The sequence below is a fragment of the Dermochelys coriacea genome, chromosome 1, assembly GCF_009764565.3.
Source record: "Dermochelys coriacea isolate rDerCor1 chromosome 1, rDerCor1.pri.v4, whole genome shotgun sequence".
Taxonomy (NCBI): Eukaryota; Metazoa; Chordata; order Testudines; family Dermochelyidae; genus Dermochelys; species Dermochelys coriacea.
In genome coordinates, this window is record NC_050068.2 from 58,756,503 (window position 1) to 58,769,920 (window position 13,418).

Genomic DNA, 13,418 nt, shown 5'->3' on the forward strand with positions numbered 1-13,418 from the left:
AAGAGTCAGCAAGGGGAATTTGCACCACTTACGTTCCATTTAAACCCTTTTTTAAGGGTTTAGGTGGGAATTCTGTGGTACCTAAGCTAGGTGCTGGGCCTCTGCTCATGGGGAATTTTACCCATAGTATTCCTTTATTTTATTGTGTTTCTGTATAATCTATGCACACACAGCTCTCTGGGCCTTGTCAAGATATCTTTTATTAGAAAAAAAATATTTGTCAACAGGGCTTTAGAAAAATATTCTGTCTGTTTATCCTTTGTTCTGCACATGAGTCAAAGAGACAACCCCACACTGTGCCACTGCTGCTGGAAGCCTAAGGTCCTTTACAAGCTGATACTAACAATTTACATAGGTGCAAAGTCTGCCATCAGCTCAGCTGGATGCTTGTGGGCCATCAAGCTTCCCCTCTCTCAGCCCTTTCTCAATAACACTTCCCACTGTCAAATTAAAACAAACGCACGCCATTTGCATCTGCCACTGCCACCTCTAGTACAGGGTAACCCAGAACCCAACATCAATCCTGGCTTTTCTATTTAGAATTTCTGCACAGGGATGTTTCCCTCCAAGTTCGTTCTTCAAATGTCCCTGACCCTGCCTCAGTGAGGCTCAGGTACAGCTGAGCCACTTGATTTTAGGGGGTTGGGGTTTTTTAAAACTAAAGACTGCCCATTTCTAGCCCCCATGACCCACTCCCATTGTCAGCATGTGCTCCCCTGAAGTGAGAGCAATTTACCACTTACCTGTCCCCACAAGTTCCTCAGTGCTTCGACAAGAAAACGTTTTTTCGGTTTGGGGTTTCTGACTCAGGAAACTAAAAGGCAATTTGGATGTTCTTCCAAACTGTAATTGAGTTTCAACCTGACTGATACAAATGGTCTAGGCATCATGCCATCTTAACACGTAGAGACATGAGTGTTTAGCTGCTTTGGCACCTCATCATGTTCAGCATGCATGAAAAGTCTGATTCCAAGCCAAGGAAACAGACACATTGGTTTTAAAATTGTGTGCCTGTACTTTGGTGGTGGGTTAAGGAATGAGAATTAAATAATCCCTCGCTGAGCTGGATTAGCTTTCATTTTTGTAGTGGCATAAGGCAAGTTTAGGCTTGTTTTAATTACAAAGGAGTGCTCATTATAATGAAGGCTACCCCAGATTTTGAGTCGTGTAACACGCCATAACAAGTTTTCGCAGCCGAATTGAATTTCCTGTGAATTAGTTGATTGTTCTGAAGCCCATGGGGAGATTTGACACTTAGAAAAGAGAGGGGTATAGACGAGAACTGGTCTTACACTGGCAGTCTGTCTGAACGTTCAGACTTTCAGAGACTTTGTATGAAATATTGTGGGCCAAATCCTGAATTTTATTTTCCAGTCAGTGATGGAACAAAGCATAGAAGCCCCTTACTTCCATGTACACTGGCCCCTATTAACCCAACTGATGTTCAGTGGTGAAAGGAAGTCAACAGGCTCTCCACCTATCCATGCTGGTGGAGTTAAAATAAGGATCCTCTCCAGATCCCCATGCTCTGCCCAAAGGTTTCTTCAGACATAACCCTACCAAGCTGCTGCGAGAAGGAGAGCAGGGTCAGAGGTCTCTTGCATGAGGTCATGTAGGGAAATAAAGATTCCTTATTAGGTGTGTGTGTAGGAATCCTGGGATATGTGTTTTACTTTACTGCTAATGATTCATTAGGATCACTTTTCAGTCAAGATTCATAATAACCCACCGAAGTGAAGTCTGGGAGGTTTTGCAACTTATCAGTACCCACAATACTGAACTGAGCCACGGTACTTTGGGCTATGTTCTCATCTGATCTCAAATTGAGCAGAACTCAACCTACTCTGTATTTGCACAGAAGTCCTACCAAGAAAACCTATGGACTGTAGGAAGAGTGTGCTGTAAAAGGCATGTTTCTTTCTAAGCCAGTGCTGAACCAGTAGGGCAGCATTATACAGGGAGGAGAGTCCCTCTGCGGCTGAAGATGCAAGCCAAAATCTCTGCTAGGGCAAGTGAACAGAACTCAGTGGAGCTGTATCCATTTACACCAGCAGAGCATTTGGCCCAGAATCTATTGAATGAGATGTACTACAGACAGATGCCTGAAACACTTGTAATATAGGATTCCAGTGGGACTTGTCAACAGTAGAGTTGTTATCCTCACTGTCCTAGCCAAGTGTTAACTTGGCAATTACATTCTGCTTTCTTAACCTCTTTGCAATTTCAACCTTTGTCACTTTCCATCCTAAAGAGAAAAAACACACAGAGACACAGACACTAAGTGTTACTGGTGCAGAATAGCTATGTGCAATCCACTCCAGAGATGGCTGCATTTCAGTGGTGGGTGAATGATCTCTTTCTAGGAAGTCTAAAAAGCTTTGAGATCACTCAAGGTGAAAGATGTTTTTATACAGAAAATTATTATTAGGAGGCTTTGATAAAAGATTGAACATTGAAGATTTAGATGGCAAGAACCTACATAGGTATTATTTTTAAAATACACACAGTTTGGTAGAAATATAAACCCTCAAAATCCAGGGCATCAGCGAACCTCTAAGTAGTGAAAGTTAGAAAGAAATTTTCCATAACTGTCCTCTTCAGCATTGTTTTCACATTCCTCTGAAGCATCAGTTACTCATCACTGAGACCGGATACTGGACCAGATGGACCATGGCTCTGATCCAGAACAGCATTTCCTGTGTTTCACAGTCCTTTATTACAGCTGCAGTAGACCCTCTGTCCTATTATTACACATGCAGGTGGACCGGAACTGAACAGTTGTGATCCAGACAGGAACTTTCCCAGAGTTTGGGGGCATTTGAATCTGAAGGGCAGTTGTTTGACCATGTAATACAGCCCTTGGAGGGCCAGCTGGTCTAGTGGGTAGCACACCCAGTGTCTCCACTCAGCGGGAAGGCCTTTCAGTACAGTCCCTCACCCAAGGATAGGATTTAGCTTCACCCCAGGTTGCAGTGTCCTTGCCCTTTTCTTAGTGGGGGGGAGTGAGACTGGAATGTGACTTATGCCCTTCCTGCAGCAGGGACAGTTGGCCAAGGAATCTGGGCCCTTCCACTCCACTGGGCTCCAACCCAGGGCTCTATGAGACTCAACAGTGTCCAGCACCCTGGCATGTCCTTGGAAGTACTCTACCTGGGTCACTTCCTGCCATCTCTCGCTTTCCCACAGCACCTAGTCCAATATAAGGCAACAAAAGAAAAAGAAAAGACAACCTAACATTCATCCCCAACTGAGCTCAGTCCTACTTGGCTTTCTCAGCACCCTTGTCCAGGCTAAGATCATCTTCCTTCTGATTGAACTGGGTTGCTCTCTTTTCAGCTTCCTCTCCAGTTGGAATATGTTCTGCAGGTCTGCAGGGTCAGGGCTACCTGCGCCCAGTATTGTCCTTTTACCCCTTCAGGCCCAGTGTGGGGTTTGTACATGCCATCACAGAACTATAACACAGAGAAGAGCCAGTTGCAAAGTTCTAGCTTCAAACTCTCATCATTTAGGAGTGCCCCAATTTGGGCTTTGATTCAGGTCCATCTCTACCTACAACTTAAGAAGCAGTCCTCAACCAATTCATTATGACAGGTCATTTATAGAAAATAAAAAAAGATTCTGTACTTTTATAAAAAATATTGCAATTACACTGGAGAATCTTTTCAGTGAATCTGACATGACAGAAACCTGTTTATTCCTCTGAGATGTAAACCACTTAAAATATGATGGGGGTAGGGAGAAATTAAGAAATCTTGGCTAAAGCACAGCAAAAACAACTCCTCGCAGAAACCTCACCAGGAATGGAAATTTTCAGTTTATTAGAAGTCTCTTCATTACATGCTTGAGCTAACGCTAGGACAACAGAACCCTGTGAATGAATCAATAGACAACTGCAAGAAAGACAAAGCAGATGTTCTAGTGACCTATTCTCACTGGAATCTGCTAATTGAACCCATTGGGTTACTTTTGCTTTCACCCATCAGTAAATCAACACATCTACTTGACTGCCATAGGGAAATTTTCAAAATTCCCACCGCTGTTACTAAGTACTAGAGAAAACAGAGCCCTGTGCATTGCAAATGTACCCGTGATTAATCCTTATTAATTTCTGGCTGGTGTTCATTATTGTATCATTGCAATATAGTTGCTAGAACATGAAATTAAAAAAATAATAAAGTGAATATCAGGAAAAATGCTCCAATAGTGAAGTTTATTAAACCGAGGAATAATCTCCCAAGGGACATGGTGGGAGCTCTATTACTTGAATAATTTAAAACTGGCCTGAACAAAATACTTGAAAAATATATGATAAAGAATAATTGTGAGCTACTCCCGCTCCTTTGCACTGCCAGGGACAAGGGGAATTGTGTGAATTTGATAGCCTAATATGTTTCTATTCCCTGGTGTCTGTGATTTCTATGGTCCCATTCCAGCAAAACATACCTAAATGTTGTGTCAGATCAGTGCCTATATGACACTACATAAGCATTTAATACTGAGCCTGGGAAATTCCAACAGCCTCTTCTGCTTCTATTAACTAATATCAAATAACACTGGCAATATTGTTTATTCCTCTGAGATGTAAACATATTTACAGTATAGCAGGTATTATATTAATGAGAAAACTTTTAAGTGTGCCCTGAAGAAAATAATCCTTATTTGTATTACATCTTTATTATAAAAATATGAAGCTGCTAAATAATTACTACAAAGCAGAGCCACAAAACCACTAAATTATGAATCTGCAATGTTAAGCAATTCTAGTGATAGATTCTAATCATAGAGGCAGTGTCTTGAGAATATATTAATTTTGCATACAAGCAGTCCCTAGAAAGTACATTTAGGAAATGTTATACTCGCATATATGCCAACTGCTGTCCTCACTATTTGTGCAATGTGCGTTAGGTGACTTGGCACATCTGTTGTCCTCTTACCCTGTGAATTTTATCTAGCACAGATTGAAATTATGTATTGCTATGGAGAAGAATCAAAAGAAATGTCATCAAGGTGCCAAGAAGTAGTGGAAAACCCTGTGGCAATAACACATGACTGAGATTAATTTCCAAAGTTTAAATTCTGAATAAAGAGATCAGAAATCACCCCAGGAAATTGAAACACTGTTTCTTGCTTCATTAAAGAGTATTCCAGATTGAGATTACATATTGGATCTGATATTATACACCCACATTCAGTGGAATTTTCTATTATGAAGTTCAGCAGACTGGGATAGCAAGTCTTCATCCATTTCAAAAATGTAAAATATGTGCACGGTCCTTCTGTGGTTTTAGTACACAAATGCTGTATGAAGAATGGACGAGAATAATGATTACATTTATCAGAACAATATCTCTAGGGCTATTGGTTCCTAAAAAAAAGTAGCGAACATAATAACTGTGATACCTTTTATTAGATTATCTCATTGACCTTCTTGTCAACTTTAAATACATTGATTTTCTACAGATATTGATAACATTTAGAGGCTGCAGAAATAGTTTGGGACAAAATAAACAAATTAATTTATGGTCAGATTCTGCTACCATTGCATTGAGTAGCACTATGTTCTGCAACCATTCCCCTTGATTTCGTTGAACTGTTTACAGAGTAAGGTACTACTTAACATGAGTAAAGATGGCAGAATCTGACCCCAAGTTAATTCATAGAATCATAGGACTGGATGGGACCTTGAGAGGTCATCTAGTCCAGTCCCTGAACTCATGACGGAACTAAGTATTATCTAGACCAGTAGTGGGAACGGTGAACTGAGGAAATTGGGAGCTGCGGGTGGCCAAGCCTGCAGATGGTCAATGTAAACAAACTGTCTCGTGGCCTGCCAGCAGATTACCCTGACAGGTCGAGTGCGGCCCACGGGTCACAGGTTGCCCCCCCACACTGATCTAGACCATCCCTGAGAGGTGTTTGTCTATCTGCTCTTAAAAATCACCAACAATGGAGATTCCACAACCTCCCTAGGCAATTTATTTCAGTGCTTAACATCCTGACAGTTAGGAAGTTTTTCCTAATGTCCAGCCTAAACTGCACTTGTAGCAGTTTAAGCCCGCTGCTTCTTCTCCTATCCTCAGAAGTTAAGAACAACAATTTTTCTCTCTCCTCCTGGTAACAACCTTTTATGTACTTGAAAATTGTTATCATGTCCCCCTTCAGTCTTCTCAGCTCCAGATTAAACAAATTCCATTTTTTCAATATTCCCTTTTAGGTCATCTTTTTCTCCAATATGTCTACATCTTTCCTAAAATATGGCACCCAGAACCGGACACAATACTCCAGTTGAGGCCTAATCAGCATGGAGTAGAGTGGAAGAATTACTTCTCTTGTCTTGCTTATAACACTCCTGCTAATACATCCCAGAATGATGTTTGCTTTTTTTGCAACAACGTTACCCTGTTGGCTCATATTTAGCTTGTGATCCACTATGACACCCCCCTCCCCTGATCCCTTTCCACAGTACTTCTTCCTAAGCAATCATTTCCCATTTTGTATGTGTGCAACCGATTTTTCCTTCCTAAGTGGAGAACTTTGCATTTGTCCTTATTGAATTTCATCCTAAAGCACGTGCAACCCCTCCCAGCTTGGTATTGTCCTCAAACATTATAAATGTACTCTCTTTGCCATTATCAAAATCATTGATGAAGCTGTTGAACTAAACTGGACCCAGGATCAATCCCTGCAGGACCCCACTCGATATGCCCTTCCAGTTTGACTGTGAACCACTACACTCAGGGAATTGTTTTCCAACCAGTGATGCACGCACCTTATAGAAGCTCCATCTAGGCTATATTTTCCTAGTTTCTTTATGAGAAGGCCATATGAGACAGTATCAAAAGTCTTACTAAACTCAAAAAATACCACATCTACCAATTCCCCTATCCACAAGATTTGTTACCCTGTCAAAAAAAGCTATTAGGTTGGTTTGACATGATTTGTTCTTAGCAAATCCATGCTGACTGTTGCTTATCACTGTATTATCTTCTTGGTGATTGCAAATTGATTGCTTAATTATTTGCTCCATGATATTTTCTGTACAGAAGTTAAGCTGACTGGTCTGTAATTCCCTGGGTTGTCCTTATTTCCCTTTTTTATAGATTGACACTATATTTGCCCTTTTCCACTCCTCTGGAATCTCACCTGTCTTCCATGACTTTTCAAAGATAATCACTAATGATTCAGATATCTCTTCAGTCAGCTCCTTGAATATTCTAGGATGTATTTCATCTGGCCCTGGTGACTTAAAGACATCTAACTTGTTAAAGTAATTTTTAACTTGTTCTTTCCCTATTTTAGCCTCTGATCCTACCTCATTTTCATTAGCATTCACTATGTTAGACAACCAATTACTACTAACCTTTCTGGTGAAAACTGAAACAAAAAAGTCATTTAGCACTTCTGTCATTTCTACATTTTCTGTTATTGTCCTCCCCCCCATTGAGTAACGGGCCTACCCTGTCCTTGGTCTTCCTCTTGCTTCTAATGTATTTGTGAATGTTTTCTTGTTACCTTTTCTGTCTCTAGTTAGCTTAATCGCTTTTTGTGTCTTGGCCTTTCTAATTTTGTCCCTTACATACTTGTGTTATTTGTTTATATTCAGCCTTTGTAATTTGACCTAGTTTCACTTTTTGTGGGACTCTTTTTTGGGTTTCAGATCATTGAAGATCTCCTGGTTATGCCACTGTGATCTCTTGCCATACTTCCTATCTTTCCTACACAGTGGGATAGTTTGCTCTTGTGCCCTTAATAATGTCTCTTTGAAAAACTGCCAACTCTCTGTTTTTCCCTTTAGACTTGCTTCCATTGGATTTTACCTACCAACTCCCAGAGTTTGCTAAAGTCTGCCTTCTTGAAATCCATTGTCTTTATTTTGCTGTTCTCCATCCTACCATTCCTTAAAATCATGAACTCTACCATTTCACAATTACTTTCACCCAAGCTGCCACTTTCAAATTCTCAACCTATGTCACTTCAACATGAGACAATGATACAAAAGAATTCTGGGATCCTCTTCTTGCAAAGTATTAAGTCATCACCATCATCGTATGATAAGTTTTATTTATTTAATTACTCCTAGTTTTTTAAAATTACAACTACAGCCCCTTTAGTGGAGGCTTCCCAATATCCTTGTGAGGTAGGTATCATTAGCTTCATTTTTCTGATAAGTGGTGGCATATTGAGGAAATTAAAAGACAGGCTGGATGTTAATAAACCTTTAGGCACACCCCAGCACAAGACACAATCCCAGCAAGCAATGTGCCGCAGACATTCCCCTCTGAGGCACTGTTCTTCTTGTTCTCCCACTGTTGCATTGAGGGGTGTTTACAGAAGTCATTGGCAAGAACCCTATGTAGGGTATGGCATATTCACTCCTACATGTCCAGCTCCAGTATCAGAGACAATGGGGAGGGGGGTAAAGGGGGACAGAGCCAGGGTTCTCCCATTACCTGGCCAGTTGTTCACAGACAGGAGAACCAGGTGCATGATCTCCCTTCTCATACCCCCACTGCCATGATCTAACCTTGTAGGGGTAAGGGAATCCTTATTCCCCCTGCTACTATCCTCCAAAATCATATTAGACCCAGCCATTATCTAGCCTTGTTTGATTAATCAGACAGTGAAAGTGTCTAAAGGGAAGTAGTAAAATTTTTTTTAAAGTAGACTTGGACTAAGCACTGAAAAATTATTCACTGGAAGAGCAATGGAATTATTATAACGAATAATTATAATTATTACAATGAAATATTATAATTGCAATGAATAAGTATAATAATTACAATAAAATTATCCACTGGCAGAGTAATGAACTGGTTGATTGAACAGGTCACATCTAGCTCTAATTGCCTTTGGTACAAAGGGATGAAGTGGTTTACCCCAAGTTGCATGATTCTTTAATGGCTTAGATGGAAAGAGAATAGGAGTCTTGGATCCCAAGCAAATGCTCTTACCACTGGATGATGCTTCCTCAATAAACTGGTTAGAGATTAAAAGAACTGTATTGGTGATGGAATTAGTAACTCCTGCATGGTGCCCATGAGTTTTGGGGGTGTTTTATTTGTTTATTTTAGAACTTTGCCCTCTGGGTGCTCTAGCTATGCGCCAGGGTGGAGACCCATAAATTATTATTTGAATTATATAAGCAATGCCTAGACACACACTAGATAAGTCTCCATAACCCCAAAATATCCTCCATCCCACATCGACAACATGCTTTCTGATTTAACTAAGACAACTCATTCTATTGTGCTTCAAAAACATTAACATTAAAGTATTCCTTAAAGTTTTACTCAATTACTATGAGATAGTTCTACAGAGGTCTACAAGGAAGTATGTGATTTTAGAACTTTGATTATGTCTTTGCACCATTGTGCAGCATGTGAGGCAAAAACGCAATTGACATTAAAGAAGAGTTTGGATTTTCTTACCTCTGATCTCAAACCTTTAATGTTCCGTAATGGGATCTATTATGGGAGCCAGAGAGCAGAGGTCAGGTTTGATGTGCTTGTGGTAGCCAATATTGGTGAGGAGACACATTGCTGCATTTTGTGCTAATTGTAGTTTCCTAAGGGCTGATGGTTTCAGGCCTGGATAAAATACACTGCTGTAATCAAGGCATATATATGTTACCGAAGCAGGTCATCCTTCATTTAGATAAAAAACAGATCCTGACATCTTAAGAACATAAGAACAACCATACTGGGTCAGACCAAAGGTCCATCTAGTCCAGTATCCTGTCTTCCAATGTCAGGTGCCCCAGACGGAATGAACAAAACAGGTAATCAACAAATGACCCATCCCCAGTCGCCCATTTTCAGCTTCTTGTAAACAGAGGCTAGGACAACTTATTGCTGCTCATGTACAGTAAGATGTAAAATTATCTTTCATTTACAACTGTATCAGGTGATAGATCCTTCAATAATATGGATTTTGTTTGTCAAGCACACATGAGAGCAATCTTGCTATTGAAACGATTCTAAATAGCCTTCCCATATGGTACCACTATCAGTGAAGTTTATGTCCATTCCCACCTCCCTTTCCAACCTCCCCCATGCCACTCTTCCCTCCTCTCAAAAGAAGTGGTTTGCCAATATAACTTAGATTTCATTCCTGGACAAAAGAAAGCTGTGCATATTGCCTAAGACTGTATCTATGAGCAGGGCTGCTGACTGGCAGTCTTTTAATCCATAAAAAGAAAAGGAGGACTTGTGGCACCTTAGAAACTAACAAAAATTATTTGAGCATAAGCTTTCGTGAGCTACAGCTCACTTCACGAAAGCTTATGCTCAAATAAATTTGTTAATCTCTAAGGTGCCACAAGTCCTCCTTTTCTTTTTGCAGATACAGACTAACACGGCTGCAACTCTGAAACCTTTTAATCCATAGTTTCTCTGTGTTCAAGTTTCAATTGTTCAGATCACAAATTACACTTATGTTTAATACAAGAAGCCTTAATAAGTAACCCTATATCCAACAGTGGCTCTGCAAAGAGTACTGATTCTCCCTTCACTCCAAAGTGCAGACACTGATATAATACGAAAGAGGGAAAATAATCCCATTTGATTGCTTTAAACACCTACATCAATGCTTCAGGTAAGAGAAATCTGTGAAAACCTAAGACCCAATATGATCAAAAACTTTTAATATACAGAAGCCAGAGCCACCTAGTGATATGCTGAGTAACATGGAAGAAATGCTGGTAAATCTGGCTCTACCTAGTGCTGCTTCAGTGAGCCTAGCCCTAACATTTATCCAGCAGGCTGATTTTTCAGGATCCATCTCCAAATCAGAACACGAATCACCTGTCTTCCATTACCAGAAGCTGAAGGAAAACAAAACAGAAACTATGTTACAAGTGGCAACCTTGATCACCTGCTATAAGAGTTTTGGGTGGCTCTTCTAGGAGTAATGGCATTCTTACCATTATTCCCCAACCCTTCCGCTTTGTTTTCAATGACTCTTTTGCATGATTTCTCTCCAGCTAAGTCAGTGTTGTTACATCAGTGTTGCAGTTGCCCCTGTTTATGGAATGATACGTTAAACAGAAACATTTGACAACTGACTCTACACTTCCATTTTAATAACTTTTGCGTAATAAAGGAGATGGTTGTAAAATAGACTCTTATAACCTTTCCTTTCATGTTGGCGTAACTAAGGGTTCTGAGACTTGTTTTGGCTCTGCGCTTGATTTTGCTTCAAGTGGGGAAAGTATTCTATGATTAGCAGCACTTAAAAAAACTCTTATCTTTATGATTGCAAACTAGGTGCTACATTTCCAGACAAGTGGATGCTGATTAGGAGAACTTTAACCACACACTTACACAAAATCAAAATTTACAGGATTACTGGAAGAAAGATGCCCAGATGAGAAGACATTGAATAATACAAGCATTCTGCTGAGTACTTTTTAATCTTTTATTCATTATTTGCAGGACCCTGTATGAAGTCTGACTTTACAATCTCTTTCTTTACTGATATTACTTTCCATTGAGTAAACACTGACATTTCTCTCCATTTCTCACTGAGCTTGAAATTAACATATACATTTTCTTTGTATATCTTTGCTTATTCACCAGCACCTTTGAAGATGTCAGAAATGGAGGGAATTATGTCTGTTGGTGCAGGTGTTGTACTCTTAAATATGACATTCATCAGGTGGATTTTCTCAGGCAGAAACTTTATACAGTAAGAGCCAAGTAAGAGGAAAATTAAGTTAAGTTTAAAAAAAAAAGCTCACCAGGTATCAGGATCCTCAGTTTGTGTAAACCAGTGTAGCTCCATTGATTTAAATGCAACTATGCTGTCAGGAATGAAACAGAGAGAGTTAACCAGGTCTTTGAGCAATATCTTCACTGTTTCAAGAACTACCATCCAGATGCCTGGGTTTCACTGCTTCCCCATGCAGAATTTTCAGATAATAGTGCCACCCATGCCACTACCTCCCAAAGCCCTTTATTCTCCAACTACAGGTTTCACCCAAACATCCCCACAGGATCTCTGATACCCACTTTCACAGACTTGACTGCCCACCTCTGGCAAGTACATCTAGAACTGAAGGAACACTTAGCATCTGCTAAGGAAGCATACAAGCATCACACCAATCAGGGCCAAGAGTCACCTGCGATCTTGCTGTTGGGGACAAGTTTTGACTCTGCATCCAGAATCTTAGGTCTACTCACCTGTTGGCTAACCAATCCGATGTGCAAATATGGCAGGTGACCAGCTTGGCTTAACAGAGAAATCTTCGGTGAGCTTAAACACAGAAAGGAAGCTTACAAGAAGTGGAAACTTGGACAGATGTCTAGGGAGGAGTATACAAATATTGCTCAAGCATGGAGGGGTGTAATCAGGAAAGCCAAAGCACAACTGAAGTTGCAGCTAGCAAGGTATGTGAAGGATAACAAGAAGGAGGTCAGGGAAAATGTGAGACCCTTACTAAATGGGGGAGGCAACCTAGTAACAGATGATGTGGAAAAAGCTGAAGTACTCACTGCTTTTTTTGCCTCGCTCTTCGCAGACAAGGTCAGCTACCAGACTGCTGCACTGGACAGCACAGTATGGGGAGGAGGTGAGCAGCCCACAGTGGTGAAAGAACAGGTTAAGGACTATTTAGAAAAGCTGGACATGCACAAGTCCATGGGGCCAGATCTAATGCATCCGAGGGTGCTGAGGGAGTTGGCTAATGTGATTGCAGAGCCATTGGCCATTATCTTTGAAAACTCGTGGTGATTGGGGGAGGTCCTGGACAATTTGAAAAAGGCAAGTATTTTGCCCATCTTTAAAAAAAGGGAAGGATCTGGGGAACTATAGACCAGTCAGCCTCACCTCAGTCCCCGGAAAAATCATAAAGCAGGTCCTCAAGGAATCCATTTTGAAGCACTTGGAAGAGAGGAAGGTGATCAAGAACAGTCAACATGGATTCACCCAGGGCAAGTTATACCTGACCAACCTGATTGCCTTCTATGATGAGACAAATGGCTCTGTGGATATGGAGAAAGTGGTGGATGTGATATATCTTGATTTAGCAAAGCTTTTGATACGGTATCCCACAGCATTCTTGCCAGCAAGTTAAAGAAATATGAATTGGATGAACGGAATTTAAGGTCGATAGAAAGCTGGCTAGATTGTTGGGCTCAACGGGTAGCGACCAATGGCTCGATGTCTAATTGGCAGCCAGTATCAAGCAGAGTGCTCCAGGGGTTGGTCCTGGAGCCAGTTATGTTCAACATCTTCATTAATGATCTGGATGACGGGATGGATTGCACCCTCAGCAAGTTCACAGATGACACTAAGCTCGGGGGGGAGGGGAGAGTAGATACACTGGAGGGTTGGGATAGGGTCCAGAGTGACTTAGACAAATTTGAAGATTAGGCCAAAAGAAATCTGATGAGGTTCAACAAGGACAAGTGCAGAGTCCT

The 13,418-nt window shown here is 40.7% G+C and overlaps 1 long non-coding RNA gene across 1 annotated transcript; it reads right to left on the reverse strand.

Annotated features, from left to right (window-relative positions):
- Positions 1–10,666: 10,666 nt before the first annotated feature.
- Positions 10,667–11,802, reverse strand: LOC119850051. Its single transcript, XR_005290677.2, has 3 exons — positions 11,738–11,802; positions 10,922–11,018; positions 10,667–10,822 (listed from the first exon to the last, which is right to left on the reverse strand). It is a non-coding gene; the product is annotated as an uncharacterized LOC119850051 (long non-coding RNA).
- Between the last annotated feature and the right edge of the window lie 1,616 nt (positions 11,803–13,418).